The sequence below is a fragment of the Pinus tabuliformis genome, chromosome 7, assembly GCF_031772625.1.
Source record: "Pinus tabuliformis cultivar Carrire ecotype Pingquan chromosome 7, CPIR1, whole genome shotgun sequence".
In the NCBI taxonomy this organism is placed as follows: domain Eukaryota; kingdom Viridiplantae; phylum Streptophyta; class Pinopsida; order Pinales; family Pinaceae; genus Pinus; species Pinus tabuliformis.
The window spans coordinates 1706931913-1706947297 of record NC_142293.1 but is presented as its reverse complement, the minus strand read 5'-3'; positions in this window follow the sequence as shown (position 1 = coordinate 1706947297).

The following is a 15385-nucleotide window of genomic DNA, read 5'->3' as shown; positions in this document are numbered from 1 at the left end:
GCAATCATTCAAAGGGTCCCACCTCCACAAAAGCAGAGAGATGTGAGGAGTTTCTTAGGGCTAGTTGGATATTATATAAGATTCATAAAAGACTTCAAAAAGTTAGCCTCTCCTTTATTTGGATTATTGGCCAAAGATTCTGAATTTATATGGTCAAAGAGCTATTAAGAGGTCCCAGACATTCTAAAGGGTAATGTAACCATTGCACCAATCCTTAGAGGCCCAAACTGGGCTCTCCCTTTTCACATTCATGCTAATGCCTCACATAAAGCCATAGGAGCAGCCTTAGGTCAGGTAGAAGATAAATTGCCTTATGCCATCTACTTTAACAGCAAAAACTTGTCAAAGGCTGAACTAAACTATATTGTGAGAGAAAAAGAACCCCTGGATGTTGTGCATTCATTGAACAAGTTTAGGCATTACATTACAAGCTATTAGACATTTGTGCATACTGATCATGCTGCCATTAAATATTTGATGAACAAACCAGATGTAAACGCTAGAATCATAAGATGGTTACTTTTATTACAGCAGTTTGATCTAACTATTATTGATAAGCCTGGTAAGCTAAATGTTGTTGCTGACTTTCTATCTAGAATGAATCTACCTACGGGTGAAGAAGGAATGATGGATGATCAATTCCCAGATGAGCATTTTTTTTCTATTTCAATGCTCTCCCCATGGTTTGTTGATATAGATAACTATTTGGTGTCAGCACAGTTCCCACCAAACCTACCCTCTAGAGAGAAGAGCAAGATAATCCGGAAAAGTGCCCCCTTCACCTGGATTGGGGGTAATCTATTCAAACTTGGCCCAAATCAAATATTGAGAAGATGTGTAAGGGAAGAGGAGGTCTTTGAAATCCTTTTGACCTGTCATGATGGGCCTTGTGGAGGTCACTTTGCAGCAAAAATGGCAACATTCAAGATGTTGCAAGCAGGCTATTATTGGCCTACTCTTCATCAGGATGTGATGAAGTATGTTAGTCAGTGTGATCAGTGCCAGAGGATGGGAAATCCGACTCCAAGAGATGAAATTCCACTACAACCTCAAGTGAATTTCGAGCCATTTGACAAGTGGGGCATGGAATTCATTGGGCCTATCATCCCTCCTTCAAAGCAAAAACAACACGTCATTGTATGCACTGATTATCTGACTAAGTGGGCAGAAACCAAAGCAATCAAGGTAGAAATAGAAGAAAAGGTGGCTGAGTTCCTAAGGGAAAATATATTCTACAAATTTGGGTACCATAGAGAACTAGTCACAGACCAAGGCAGCCAGTTCACCTCCAACATGATTGAAAAACTACTCAAGCATCACAAGATCAAGCATAGGACCTCCACTCCTTATCATCTACAAGCTAATGGGAAAGTGGAGGTGACCAACAGAGCACTAGAGAAAATCTTGACCAAGGTAGTGAACAACAGCAGAAAGGACTGGGCTGAGAGACTAGTTGAAGCCACCCGGGCTTATAATACAACATGGAAGACCACCACTGGATTTACACACTATGAGTTGGTCTATGGAAAAAATGCTTTGCTGTCCATTGAATTTGAATATATCACATTGAGGATGGAAACCCAACTATATTTAGATCTCAGTCATGCACAAAAAGAAAGGTTGTTCCATTTGAATGGCCTAGATGAATTCAGAATGCATGCTCTCCTCCATATTGAGATAATTTGGCTTCAGAGAAATATCTGGCATGACAAACATATCAAGGAGAAGCTATTTCAAGAAGGAGACTAGGCATTATTATATGATTCAAGGTACAAAGACTTCAAGGGCAAGCTAAGAACAAGATGGCTCAGACCATATGTGGTGGAAAGATGCCATGACAATGGTTCAGTGCAGATCAGAACTATAGATGAAGAAGCCATTCCATTACTAGTTAATGGACACATACTGAAAATGTACAAGAGGCCTTCATCTAAACAAGAGTTCACTGATAGCATCAATAAGATAGTGATGATGGTGGAGCAAGTTTCAGCTCCTCCCTCATCAGGTCACTAAGAAAAAAGAAAGAAAAAAAATATAATAAGGATTCAGGTGAAAACCTCCATGAGGTGCCTGAGTCCCATCTTTGGGTTGAAAACCTCCATGAGGTGGCCCAAGGATGAGAAAAATGGAAAGAAAAAGAAGATCCCTGGGTGAAAACCTTCCTTGAGGTGCCTAGGGAAAATACCTAGGGTGAAAACCTCTCTGAGGCAACCTAGGTGTTTTTGAAAAAATATAATAATAAAAGAAAAAAAAGAAAAAAGTAATTGTTTTGCAGGTGGATGAATCAGGGAGCAAAGAGAAGATCAAAAGGGAACCCTGCCTCACATGTACTCATCACCTCCACTCCTTACCATGCACCCCTCCATCAGTTCCATTGTTTTTCACTTCATTGCTTCAATTCAGGTGAAGATTGTGTTTTCTACAGAATCACCTTATCCATGACCATCATCCTTGCATCCACACACACTCCTACTCCCTCTGTCCATTCATTGCAGCATCCTCACAGACACCATCAGTAGACAACAGGGGAGGAAGAAAGATGACTACACAATAGCAGTAACATCAGATCTGCAGTCACAGACACCATCAACAGACAACAGAGGAGGAAGAAGAATGACCATTAGTAGCACCTCTGATCTTTGACACTTGCAGCGTGGCATTAAGGCCACAGGTAAGTATCCTACTCACTCACTCATATGCATCATTTGATCAAAGGTTGTAAAGGTTAAGAGGTAGTTGGTTTGTAAGTAAAAAGGTGGCCAGTTTCCTCTAAAAAAAAAGGCTATGCCCTCCAAAACCTCAAGATCCCTATAACATGGGCAGTCTTCAATGACTTACCAGTAGAGGATGACATCAAAACCTTCATCTATGGTGTTAGTCCTTCTGTCAGTGAGGAGGATGCAAAACAAGGAAAATCAGATGCATATCTAGATGGGGATGAGATGGATAAAGAAGAAACTAATATAGAGGGACATGATGAAGAAGAACACAAAGGAACATGATGCTAAAACAAAAGAGAAAGAAGGCAGTGAAAAAATAAAAGAAAAGAAAGAGTAGCAAGAAACAAAAGAGATAAGTGGCTTCAGGGACAGAGAAGCAGCTAAACAATCAAATCCCATGAGCCTAATCAACACCCATAATCTCATTGCAAATGATCCTCAACTGACACTTAGATATCTTGCTACCCAAGGGTAAGCAAGTACACATTTTGATAATATGTTTAGGCTGCTGAGAAATGATAATATACATGCCTACTAAAAAAGATGGAAAACATTACCACATATCTTGAAGATCAGAGAATATCAGTGGGTAGAAGGAGAAAGGAAAGCAAGTTGCTATAAACCAGAAGAAAAGACCACAACAGAAGCATGAGATGTTAGAGGGGCTACCAAAGCCACTAAGTTTCTCAGAGGATGAGCAACACTTTCAGTAGGGGGGTGATGATGAGTCTCATCATTGAGTAATTATATGGGTCTTAATTGGCCTTAATTCACCTCCTAGCTTAGTCAAACCAACTATTTTCACAACTTATTGCATACTTGATTATATTTTTCTTATGAGATGAGTTAGAGTTAGATATTTTGCTTCATGGTCTAATGTGCATGTAATGCAGGAATAAAGGATAAAAGCGAGGGAAATGTAGGGATACAAGGTAGAAGAAAGGAACTATGGTAAAAGACCTTGGTAAAAACTCAGATGGGACACAGGAGAGCAATTACAAGAGGTAAATCCTCCTCATTTATTTCCCATCCTTGTGAATATCCCTCCATTCGCTAAAAGTACAAACAACCAAATTGGGAGTACTAAAAGACAATCAAGCAAGTGGAAGTACAAGCAGCCTCCCTACTAGAAGGCAGCCGAGCTAGTGAAAGTGAAAGGACAAGTTACCATTAATTTGGGAACTGTACCTCCCTAATTTTGAGGGAAGTCATTGAGACTTCAGATGTATAAATAGAGAGGATTAGGACCTCGGTTTTTTTAGTCAGTTAGCCGATAGTCAGTCTGCTAGTCAGGATTCAAACTTTTACTGTGGAACTCTACTTTGTAACAGTTTGATGTAATACAGTTCTTTTATAATGAATATGAGTTTTGATTTGAGCCAGCACTGAGTTAACTCAGAGGGCTGAAGCTCTTGGGTTAGGGCCCAACCCTAGAAGCCAAAGCTCCTCTTTATTGTATTGTTATCCTAGCTTAGATTCCTATTTTCTGTTCATTTACTTAAGAAATTCATTTCATTGCAACAATAGCATAGATGCATGGTTTGATTGTTCATGTGGTTAAATAGATGCATTTTCATTACAGTGGTTCAGCACATATTTATGGCTTTCCTGTTCATGTACTTAAGCAGCTTCCTATTTTCTGTTCATTTGCTTGAATAGTTGCAGTCTCATTACAGTAGTGCAGAACAGATTAGTTGTGATTTAGTTTGGTTCATTTATGCTTTCAATTAGCCTGGTAGCAAATAAAATACCCATAAGGTTTCTCACAGGTGTCTCGGCCTCACCTCCTCCCTCTGGGACCATGCTATGAGGAAGAAACCCTGCAACAACCCCAAAAACACATGGTTTTGGTTTTCACAAAGGTTTTGTCATTTAAACATAGTCACTGAGTTCATTGTCGCTCTGCCCCTTTAATAGTCATCAGCTTGATTCACTCTCTTTCTGTCATTCAGACCTCACTCACATTCCCATGTCATACCTCTTCAGCGTGAAACTCTTGAGTAGAACCTGTTAAATTCATGTTTAAATGGTTTTTGTCAGTAAATCGCTTTACATAGCAAAATTGACCAATCACCACTCAAATTCCTTTTTGCGTTTGACTTTTTTCCCTTTAAATCCTCGTCATCGATCTACCTCAGCTGATTTGATAGCTATCACACACCCACTCACCAACCTACTCGGTCCATTACCCACCGTAGATTTACCTTACCAGATTCGACAATCTTCACGCGATATCACGTGGATCTCTTGTCTGACCGTTATTCAACCAAGGGCACGCAATATGAGAAATTTCCCGATGCTACGTGTCGGTCAGGGAGGCTAATCACGTGAAATTCTACAAAAATGCTTACTGCTTTGAGGGGGTGCGATATTCCGCTTACTGCCCTCTAAACCCTCTCTCCCATTTTCGCAAGTTTTCTTTTGCTCGCTTCCATCTCCGTCGTCGATCTGTCTCCTGGTTTGACGACTGTCGCTTTACTCGATACCATTTCTGCACATTCCTTTTTCCTGCGATCTCCGCTGTCCATCTGCCAATTGATTCCACGATATAATCTCAGCTGTCCATCCCGTTAGTTGACCATGTTCGACCATCTGCCTACGTACCCTCCTGCGATCTGATCTCAGCCGTTCATTCGCTTTCCACCCGCCTGATCCAACGGTTCTTATGCACTATTGCTCATTACGTCCCCTTTCCACCATTTTGATCTCTGACCGTTCTTCCACTTAGACACAGACCTAGCCTAGTTTCCATTGTTTAACCCTTAGTCTAAGTTTTGATGTTTTTACTTCTGCAACTTAGGAAATTAGCATTACATGATTGCTTTCTTCATTTCTGCAGTAGAATAGCTCTCCCCTAGACTAGGTTTGCTCTCCTTCCATCAAAATCAAGCTTCTTTTGACCCTATAGAATTCTGGCTTGGAACCCTTACAGTCTCTTCCCAAATGAGCAGTGACAACAGGGAATACCTTCACTTCTACTTGTGTATATAGAAAAGTCACCTCCAAGTTTATACAAAACCCGGGTTGATAAGTAAAGCTGGTAGCCATGAGAGTTACAACATTCTTGCTGCAATACCTAGGCTCATCACTTGGTCAGTGTAACCTTTTGTCAGTTTAGTTTTGGAGCTCGCTCATTATTCTCTCTCTCTCTCACTCTTGGTCACTTAGAGTTTTCCTGGAGCACTATAGCTCTAGATCAAGGAATGAAAAGCAAGCAAAGGGAAAGGAAAGGAAAGAAAAGATCAAGCAAGGAAGAGCAGGATCAAGGAGCTTCAACAAGAATACTTGTAGGTAACATATTGCATGTGTGATTTCCTAGCTGGTTTTGACATGCACGACTTTGCATGTTGGTGTATGGTTCTCTTGCTTTCGATGGCATGGTTTTGCCAAGTTATGATAGTGGTTTTTAGCCTAGCCTTACCTTTTCCAGATGCCATGGTGTGTTGGGATGTTTATCTCAGTTTTGATCTTTGGAATTGCTGGATGTATTTCAGAATCTGGGGTAGAGGTGGTCTCAAGGCTCATTCCCAAAGGCCTAGGAATTCCTTGACCGGTTTTGGTGGGATACGCAGTAAATCCTGAGGGAGTAGACTCGGTTTAGGGCATAGTGACCCGTTGTGGATTGTCGTAAAGTCTGAGAGATTGTTGTCTCAATTTAGGGCCTAGTGATCTAGGATTAGGTTGTGGTAAGCCTGAGAGACAAGGAGATAGAAAATTCCTCAAGGATAGTGATGGATTTTTGATGGAATTCCAAGTTCGGTTCAATTTTGTGATTGGAGCATCGGTTTTGGAGTGATCATGGTTTGGTGAGGGTGGAGGTGGTTTAACCGCTAGATTCCCTTAGTTGTTTATGGATTGGTTTATCCATGAGATCCAGCATTCATGCTTGGAATATGGCATAGGGGTGACTAGATGAAATAAAGATTTGGTTCAGCCATGTCTACAGTTGGGTGGTACGTGGAAGTCCCGAACCTAGTCGAATTTGCCTATGATTAATGAAAGCTAAGTTCTCTTGCTTTTGTACTTGTTTATATGTGGATTTAATGGTTGTTATATCTCTGTTATTTTTATGGTTTAATGCTAGTTATAAGCATGGTTAATTGAATGGTTCATGTCATGGTTATTTCATGTATTTACTTGTAATTGTTAAAATGATGGATGCAAGACCTAATTATGTCATACCAGTTCAAGGGGAAGGTGGTGATCCTTCTTGTCATGTTTTAAAATATTTTTCAGTCATTCATGTTCTGTCTTGTATCCTAGATCTGTCGATTTCATTCATGCCAAGTGTTTGAGAGAATGTCAGTCTCAGTTCGGGATGGTCATGCCTAGTCTTGAAGTTGATTTTTGGTTTATTAGTCTTATCATCATGTCTTTGATGGATTCTGGAAGTTACAAAAAGTTCTAGGCAGTGACCAGAATTATGGGCTAGAAAAGTGCCTTAAATTCCATGAACGCTAGCATAGGTTTGCTGGGAAAAGTCCTTGGATATAGACATGCAGGCCTGCAGGAGCGTCCATAGGTTCCTGGACGCTGAAATTCCCATAGCATGAGAGCATACAAAGGTCAAGAGCTCTAAAAATTCAGTGGGACCTGTTAGTGTCAGTCAGTTTAGCTTGTCACCAGTGATCAAATATGCTCTTACAAGGTGTTGTTAGGGTTTCAAGTCAATTTTTTGTCATTTTAGTGAATCTTCAAATAAAAATTTGGTCACTGGATGTTGTGTCTAGGTCATTGCTACTCCCTTCACTTACTCATGGTCTTAATCACTCATCATGGTCATTGTCTTCTTTGAGGCATAATATCTTCATTTAAGTGTCTTGGGTCATGAAATGGTTAAATTCCTCATTTTAGGTTATGGTCTAGGGATTCACTCCATGTGTCATTATGATACCATATGTCAAAACAAAAACATTTCCATCATGTGATTTAGTGGGAAAATGGAGTTAGTAGCTTAGGAAAAGAAAAATAAAGGTAAAGGTAATGTTTTATTTCAAATAAGACAATGTTGTAGCACACTGCCTCGCTTCATCATTTCTCATAGGGAAATGTTTGATTCAAAATATGTTTCTAACCAAATGGAGAAGAATTTTACAAATGTGAAAGATGTTTTTTCCATTATAGTCCAAGGAACAAAAATCTCCTTCTATTTATGCACAAGTATTATGATTTGAGAGAAATTCCCAAACTACACTTGCTACGGGAGAATTGTTACACTTCTGGACAGCTTGAGTTCAAGATAGTTTTTCAAGGATTTGGAGCAGGTTTTGGCAATTCTTAAGGACTCCATTGTGTAGCAAACATCCTAATATTTCCAATGATACCTTCATATCATGATTTGGATTAGTGGAAGACATCCAAAAGTGCTCTGCAAGTTGGCGTTGTGCTTTTGTCAGAGACACCTTATGTTTTTGGAGTGACCTTGGGAAAATCATTTTTCCTCCCTGCGGGAGTCTCCAAATTACATGTTTGAGGTGTCTATATTGTAGCATAATTCAAATGATTTCCAAAAACCTATCAAGCTCATAATTGGGAGCAGTTTAAGTCCTCCAAAAGTGGTTTGCAAGACGGCATTGCACTTATGTGAACTGCGCTACGCTTTTGGAGGTGGTGCCGCGCTTTTGGCAGGGTATCCAAAAACTTACCAAATCTCACCCAAATTTAAAATTTGAACTTGCATTCCTACTTTTTTCTCTTCTAAGCTTATTCACAAGTAACTATCATCATCTTTCTCACCTTTTTCCTTTCGCAAAATAAATGCAAATGTGAGTTTTCTTCATCTAGGGTTCATGTGAAATTTCATGCTGCAAGACTAGTGTAACTAATGGGTTTGGTTAGTTATGACATTGAAAACTTGTAAATTTGTCACCTCATACCTCTGCACATGTATAAATCACCCTATAATTGACTAATTAACTCATCTACCCTCAGATTACCTCACCCTTACACAAACCTTAGCTCATACCTATCATTTTGGGAGAATTTCCTAGCAGGACTATTTTTCAATTTCCCCTAATTATCTCTTTCTCTAATTTCACTCCATTCATACTTCCTAGGTTCCTTGGAGCCCCTATCCATCTCCCAAAATTACCCTATCATTATCTCCCTTCCCTAACTCCCTCATTTCATCATTTCCTTCCTTGAGCAAGAAAATAGGCAGCTTAAGACTAAACAACTAATCATGGAGAAAGAGCAGTCCAAGATGCTACAACACGGAGGCAAAGGTAAATTAGTGTTGGTGCTTGGTGAACATGATGAATAGGAAAAGGGGGTTGAAAAGAAAAATCCAAGGACCAAGGAACTCAAAAATCCATTGAAGGAGGAGAAAGGACACAATTTGCTAGATGAAGACCTAGACATGGAAGACAAAATTGCCTTGGAGATCAATGAGGATACAAAGCATTGGATAAATAATATCAATGATCACTTAGAACAGATTCTTGACAAGGACAACATGTATAATCAGCTATTAAGGCACATGGCACATCATTATCAAACCAGAAACATGATATGTAACATCAAGCTCAATCAGTTGAAAAATGAGCTAAAGGAAACCCTAAACGAAAAAAATGAGAGGGATGCTTGATGAAGCATCCATGAGGGCATGAAATACCTCATTTTTCAATTCATGACCAAATTTGAAGGTTTTCTGAGCATTTTGGTTTTTTGAGAATTTTGGTGCCAAATTTAGAAATTGGGCTAGTCACAGAAGCATGCTGCGCTTTTTCCTCAAGGCTCCAAATGAAAAGTGGCTTACATTTTTGGAAATATGATGACCTACTGAAAACCCATTTCATCATATTTCTCAAACAGGGCTCAGGTTTTGAGAAAAAGGAGAAAAAGGGGTAAAAAATCATCATTCTGCCACTCTTTTTGACAGGCACTGCACTTTTGGAGACACCTTGGGAGAATGCATTTTTGAAGGCCTTCCCATGGGTAATTTTCAAACATTCAAGGTGTTCTGGAAACTAGAATAGCAAGGCTAGTTGACCATTCTCTTAGATATCAATTTGGACTTCAGGAAGGCACCATAAAGTGGGCTCAAAGTTGGCAATGCGCTTTTGCAAATTTCTGAGTTTTTAATTTAAATTTCACAGTGTAATTTCCTAGTTTTCAGTTTGACTTGGTCAAAGTAAAAAATCATGATGTAATTGAAGTATTTAAAGGTTATATGATGTAATCATGAATAAATAGACATGATAGGTTGTTTTTATGAGTAATTAGGCCTCATTAAGGAAGCAAAATTCAAAACAAAGTCTAAGAGAAGAGTTTGTATTTGACCTTCTCACTCTCACTTGTTGGTTGAGAGAATCTTGGAAACAGTTCCACCACCTAGGAATTTGACTCCTAAAGGTGGGGAAGTGGTTCAATTGAGTCTATATGTATCATTTCTCATTTAGAGAGAAGGGTGAGACTTATGTGGAGAGGCTTGTACCTTATTTTTTCTTACAACTAATCAAGGAGCAGTTGTAGCTATATTTTAGGAATACTTGTTTAGTGAGTCTATGGTGTTGTTTTCCTTTCAGATCAGTTTCTAATTGATGAAATCACTTCTCTTTTCATGCTTTACCTTCTTCTTATGGTTTTCCTTGCAGTCATATAGACATAATTCTTAGATTTAATCTCTGTTTATGTGGAAAATCATGCTTGTGTTTCTTTTCTTCTATAACTAATGAATTCATGCTTATACATGCTCATTATGTTCTCCTAAACTCTCAGACCTATACTACAATGACAAAATATTAAGTCCACCATAACGCATTGATATCTAGCTCCTCTTTATGCATGTTACTATACACTTGAGGCCTTGACATAATTACCTTCCCTAATCCCTAGTCCAACAAATTAAAAAACCCTAAATTTCCAAATACTCAAACAAAACTTATACATCTAGCCTAAAATCCATTTCTTTTCTAGTCATTGATTGAGAAATCCTTAGAGAGATCCCTCTTTGGTTTAGCAGGGTTAGTTGTTGCACTGCAAGTAGTTGGAAGTTACCTCTTTTGATCTCCTCCTCAACTTGGGACATTGTAGGGGATAACAAGACCTAGGGGTAGGATGCTTGAGTGGCTAGGATGCCTCTTGGGAGTGTTTTTTCTAATGTGGAAGGTATGGTTGATGTGTTTTCATAGATTCCATTTCCTTAAGGTCACCAAGGAGGTTGAATCATATCATAGTAGCCTCTCGTCGCATGTTTACCCCGGTTGGTCGGTTACTTGGGTAGATGTGGGAGGAGGGTGGTTACAATATCACATACTGTACTCGTTATTTGCATAATATAGAATTAGTTTTTATAGCATATTTTATTACATAATTATTGTAATGATAACAGGTACTGTAGAAATTATTGGAAGCATTTAGTAATAGAGCATGTGAGAAAAGACAAGTGTGTTATATGCAAAAACTTCATCAAAACGGTAATGTTTACAAAGATGTGGAAACTTGGAAATCACACCTAGCATTGAATAATTAATTAATGCTTAGCAGAGACATTAACATGTATTCAAAAAATTGATACGCAATTATGTTATCGGTCAAATACTTAATAACATTTACTTTGATGCATTGTGTAATGATTACTAGTTGCAAACATATCAATAAAATTGTATCTATCAATATTATAAAATACTCTTTTCTATATTTATTCAGTGAATTCAAGTATACATAGTGTTTTTAAAAGAGTGGCTTTGGTTTGAGATGTTGCTGGTGCTGGTGGTCGGTAGTTTGTATCTACATGTGACCAGTCATATATGTTAGTCATAGACAAAGGATATGCAGAGGAAGTACAATTAATGAGTTGGACATTGGGTTGGAGGCCATGTGATGGTTATGCAAATGGGCCTGCATTCGTGTCTTCGATGGCACATTTAATTTATTTTCAAGGCTATTTCTCATCTAAATAGTTTGAGACTCATTTCTATTATGTTGTACCTATATGAACGAGAAACATGGAGATGCATGGTGCTATTTAGCCTTAACTTTTTTGGTGACCTTCATAGAAAAATGGTTTTTGTAAATGTAATGATCCTGAATGTTTTCCGGATCCTGAAATTTTTGTTAAGTTGTTATCGATATTATAATCTTCACCTTTTCCATATTATTTGTTTCTTTTAGTCAATTGAAAGCAATGTTGAAATGCACGAAAAAATAGATAAACATAAAAACATGTGTCAATTGCTATTTTCTAATCTATTTAGTATTGTAAACTTTTGAAATTTGATTTTCAAAGTTCAAAGTTTACAATCAAAGATTTTATTGTGTAGAAAAAACTTGTAATAGTTTTGGAATCCTAGTTTTCAGCTTGATACAAAACGACATAAACCATACCAAGTTATAAAATTTTATGTAATTAACTTATTTCAGTGAAGAAATTTCATTTAATATTTGGATAATGCAACAAAGGCAATAAGGCATCTAAGTCACGAATTAACATCTAAAATGTGAAATCAGTTTGTGTTCTGCATAGTAAAAGCTGACCTATAGCAAGACAAGTTTACATAGTGACTATCCTGAATATGCACTGGTTAAGTGAATAAATGCATTAAAAGCTTGTATTTATTGGCAAGAGATATTTATTTAATCATAGAATGCGGTTTACGATATTAATTAAATAGTATATGGATATCGATTATAAAAACGAGTGAAACAAATCAATCATGAAACGTAATTGTATCAATTGGACTATTTCAAGTGGAATTTAAGTAAAATTTATATGATTTAAAGTAACTAGTTTCACAACAGTCTTTTATGATTAAAGATTAGGCAAATTAATACTAGCCATATTGATGTCGATCATTGGTTAATAAATAACATTAAAATCGATATTAGTTAAATTCTTTTTCAGATGTTACATGTCATTTCGTGATTTAGATCACTTATTTCCTTTGATGCATTAAATGTAGGCTTGTTTCATATGAAAGAAATTTGTCAATGTTCATTTAGTTGTAGACTTGTTAGTAAGTTCTAGGCAACCGACTTGCTTTACTTGTTCTGAAACTGTTAAGTGTTTTCAGGTTTTGCTTTATAATTTGTCTATTGTTTTTTGAATTTGTTACTGAGAGTGCACAAATGGCCCAAATAAACAATGACATAAGCATACAAGAAGAGGTACATCTACATAGCTAAGATATCTTAATGCTCAGCCAAGGTATCTTAATACTTAGTCAAGATATTTTAATGCTAATGGACAAGATATTGGAACTTCGGAAAATGCTTAGGCGATTCGAAGATGAACTAGATGTCATAAGAATGTTGTCAGAAGAACCCTTGTAAAACATAAACAAAGCAATCAAATCTCCATTTTGGAAGCATAATCAGTAGAAGCATTAATCTCCAGAAACAATGGTTAATTGGTAAAGAAATCATTACCAACTTTTTCTATTTTCTTGACCAATCCTGAAATTCAATATATGATAAAGACTATGTATTGTAATATTATCAACACAATTAGAAATAAAAAAACATATTAGACTATTTGAATTACAAACATATGTATAGATGCGAAATATTTTATAAGTTATACCATAGTATTACTTATTCAATTTACTAATTTGTTTCGCTCTGTATGATAATGATATATTTGGATGTTTGTTGAAATCTTGCATGAAATATTTTTTTTATAGAAAGAATACTGGATTGGTTGACAATGTAAAAAAGAAAACCGTGATTGTAGACTCCATTAATTAATAATAGTGTCACTGGAAAATGATTCATCGATTATCCCACATAACCAAGTTGCAATATTGTTTGAGTAGTTATAAAACTTGCAAATTTGAAAAATCAATAAAACAATGTAAGAAACGAGACTGCAAGAAAGCAACACAACATAACATAGTACAAAACATAGAACCTGAACAAAATAGTTCATTGAAATACGTTCTTGTACAATGTCATATTAACATTTGCATTAGTAGAAGCAATCACCTTGTTTGATCTAATGATTGCATTCCTAATCTTGTTCTCACAAGTATAGTATATTGTTTGACAATGTGAAATCAGATCCCAATCATTGATTAAAATGAAAGATTTGTTCGATAATAGTCCAATTCCTAAACCATAAACTATAAGGCAATGTTAAGATGCTTGAAAATGCAAGCAATGAGAACTGTGTTGTTACTAGATTGCTCAACAATGTAAACAAAAAGACCATCATTGTATACATATAATCATGTTTTGATGGTTTATTTTAAATGTGCCATGTGTCTTGAAATTGAATAACATATCAATAAAAATTTATTTGTCTGTATATTAATTCTCATAGGATCTTCTTGTAGTTTAGGTAATACTTTTTCTAGTTTGATGCCTCCCAAAACACACTATATTTAGGTCCTGTGATTTGCATGTATGATGCAGTTTAACTGATGTAAATAAATGAAATGAGAGTCCTTCTTGCAAATAGCGCAATAAAGAATAGTTTTATTCATAGTTCTAGCACTTGTAATTGGACTACTACATTTTGCACATACAGTCTCAAATGGATTTGTATATGCACTAGTCGTTGTCAGGTGTCCTTGGAAGTACTGTAAAATTGATATAGAAAACAAAGGCTTAGTAACATGAAACCAAATATATTTTATCCATTTTCTTTATTTATGTCTATATAAACAATATAATAAATTTTATCGTGCATATTCCACTCAGTGAAGAAAGCAGGTTTCTTAGATTTTCGACTTTCTTTCCTATTTTTAATGGACATATGAATGTTGATTGTGAAGTTCTAAAAACACTTTCTTGTCTTCTAACTATATATATTTTTAGCAATATCAATGAAAACATGTTTTCTTGTAATTGCCTTTGAATTGAAAGACACGTCAGAACAAGTTTATCGTGTACTTGAACATGTTACATATGCAACATTTGTAAAACAATACATGAAAACCATATAACAGATGGACAATAACTTTGTAATAATGAAACATTCAAATAAATCAAAGCTTATTGTTTCCCTGTCTTGTTTTGCATTGTCGTCTTTGATTTCTAGTACATATTGCATTATTGTGTGTTTCACCAAAATTGCAATAGGAGCATTTGTGCCAACTGGAAATGCATATTCATTATGCGACATGTTTGCAATCGTCATATTTGGAAAGAATCAATACTCTGCATAAATAGGACAAATGTTTTCTACACTACTAAAACTATTTAGACAAATAGCTTTTTTAGAATCACCATTTAAATATTTATGGTTTGGAATTATTTCGAAATCTCTAATTTTTTCCCCCTTGGAAAAATTGTTATTTTCATTAATATAAGGAAAATTACATGTTGTAGATGCTATGTGCATATGCATGATTTAAATGGATGTGTTCCTATCAAAAAAATAACTGCAGATATGTTCTCCACGCAGGGAGACAATTCCTTGAAAAAGTGCTGTTTAAAAACTCAAAATTTTGTTTACTTTACGCAAAGAGTATTCCTGTAACATGAACTATTTATGTATAAGATAGATAAATATAAACATAAATAACAGGTTGCATATTAGATTATATTAGGATCCTATTGAGCTTTGGTTTCATGGTCCATGTATGGGCGATGGTAGTACTGGTAGTGGTCCCCTTTTTGCTGCTCCTAAATCATCCAGAGGTTGCGTGGTCAGATCGCTGCTGTTAGGTCCCTATAATACTAGTGATTACCCCATTACTATTGTAGTTGTATCCCTTATTAAT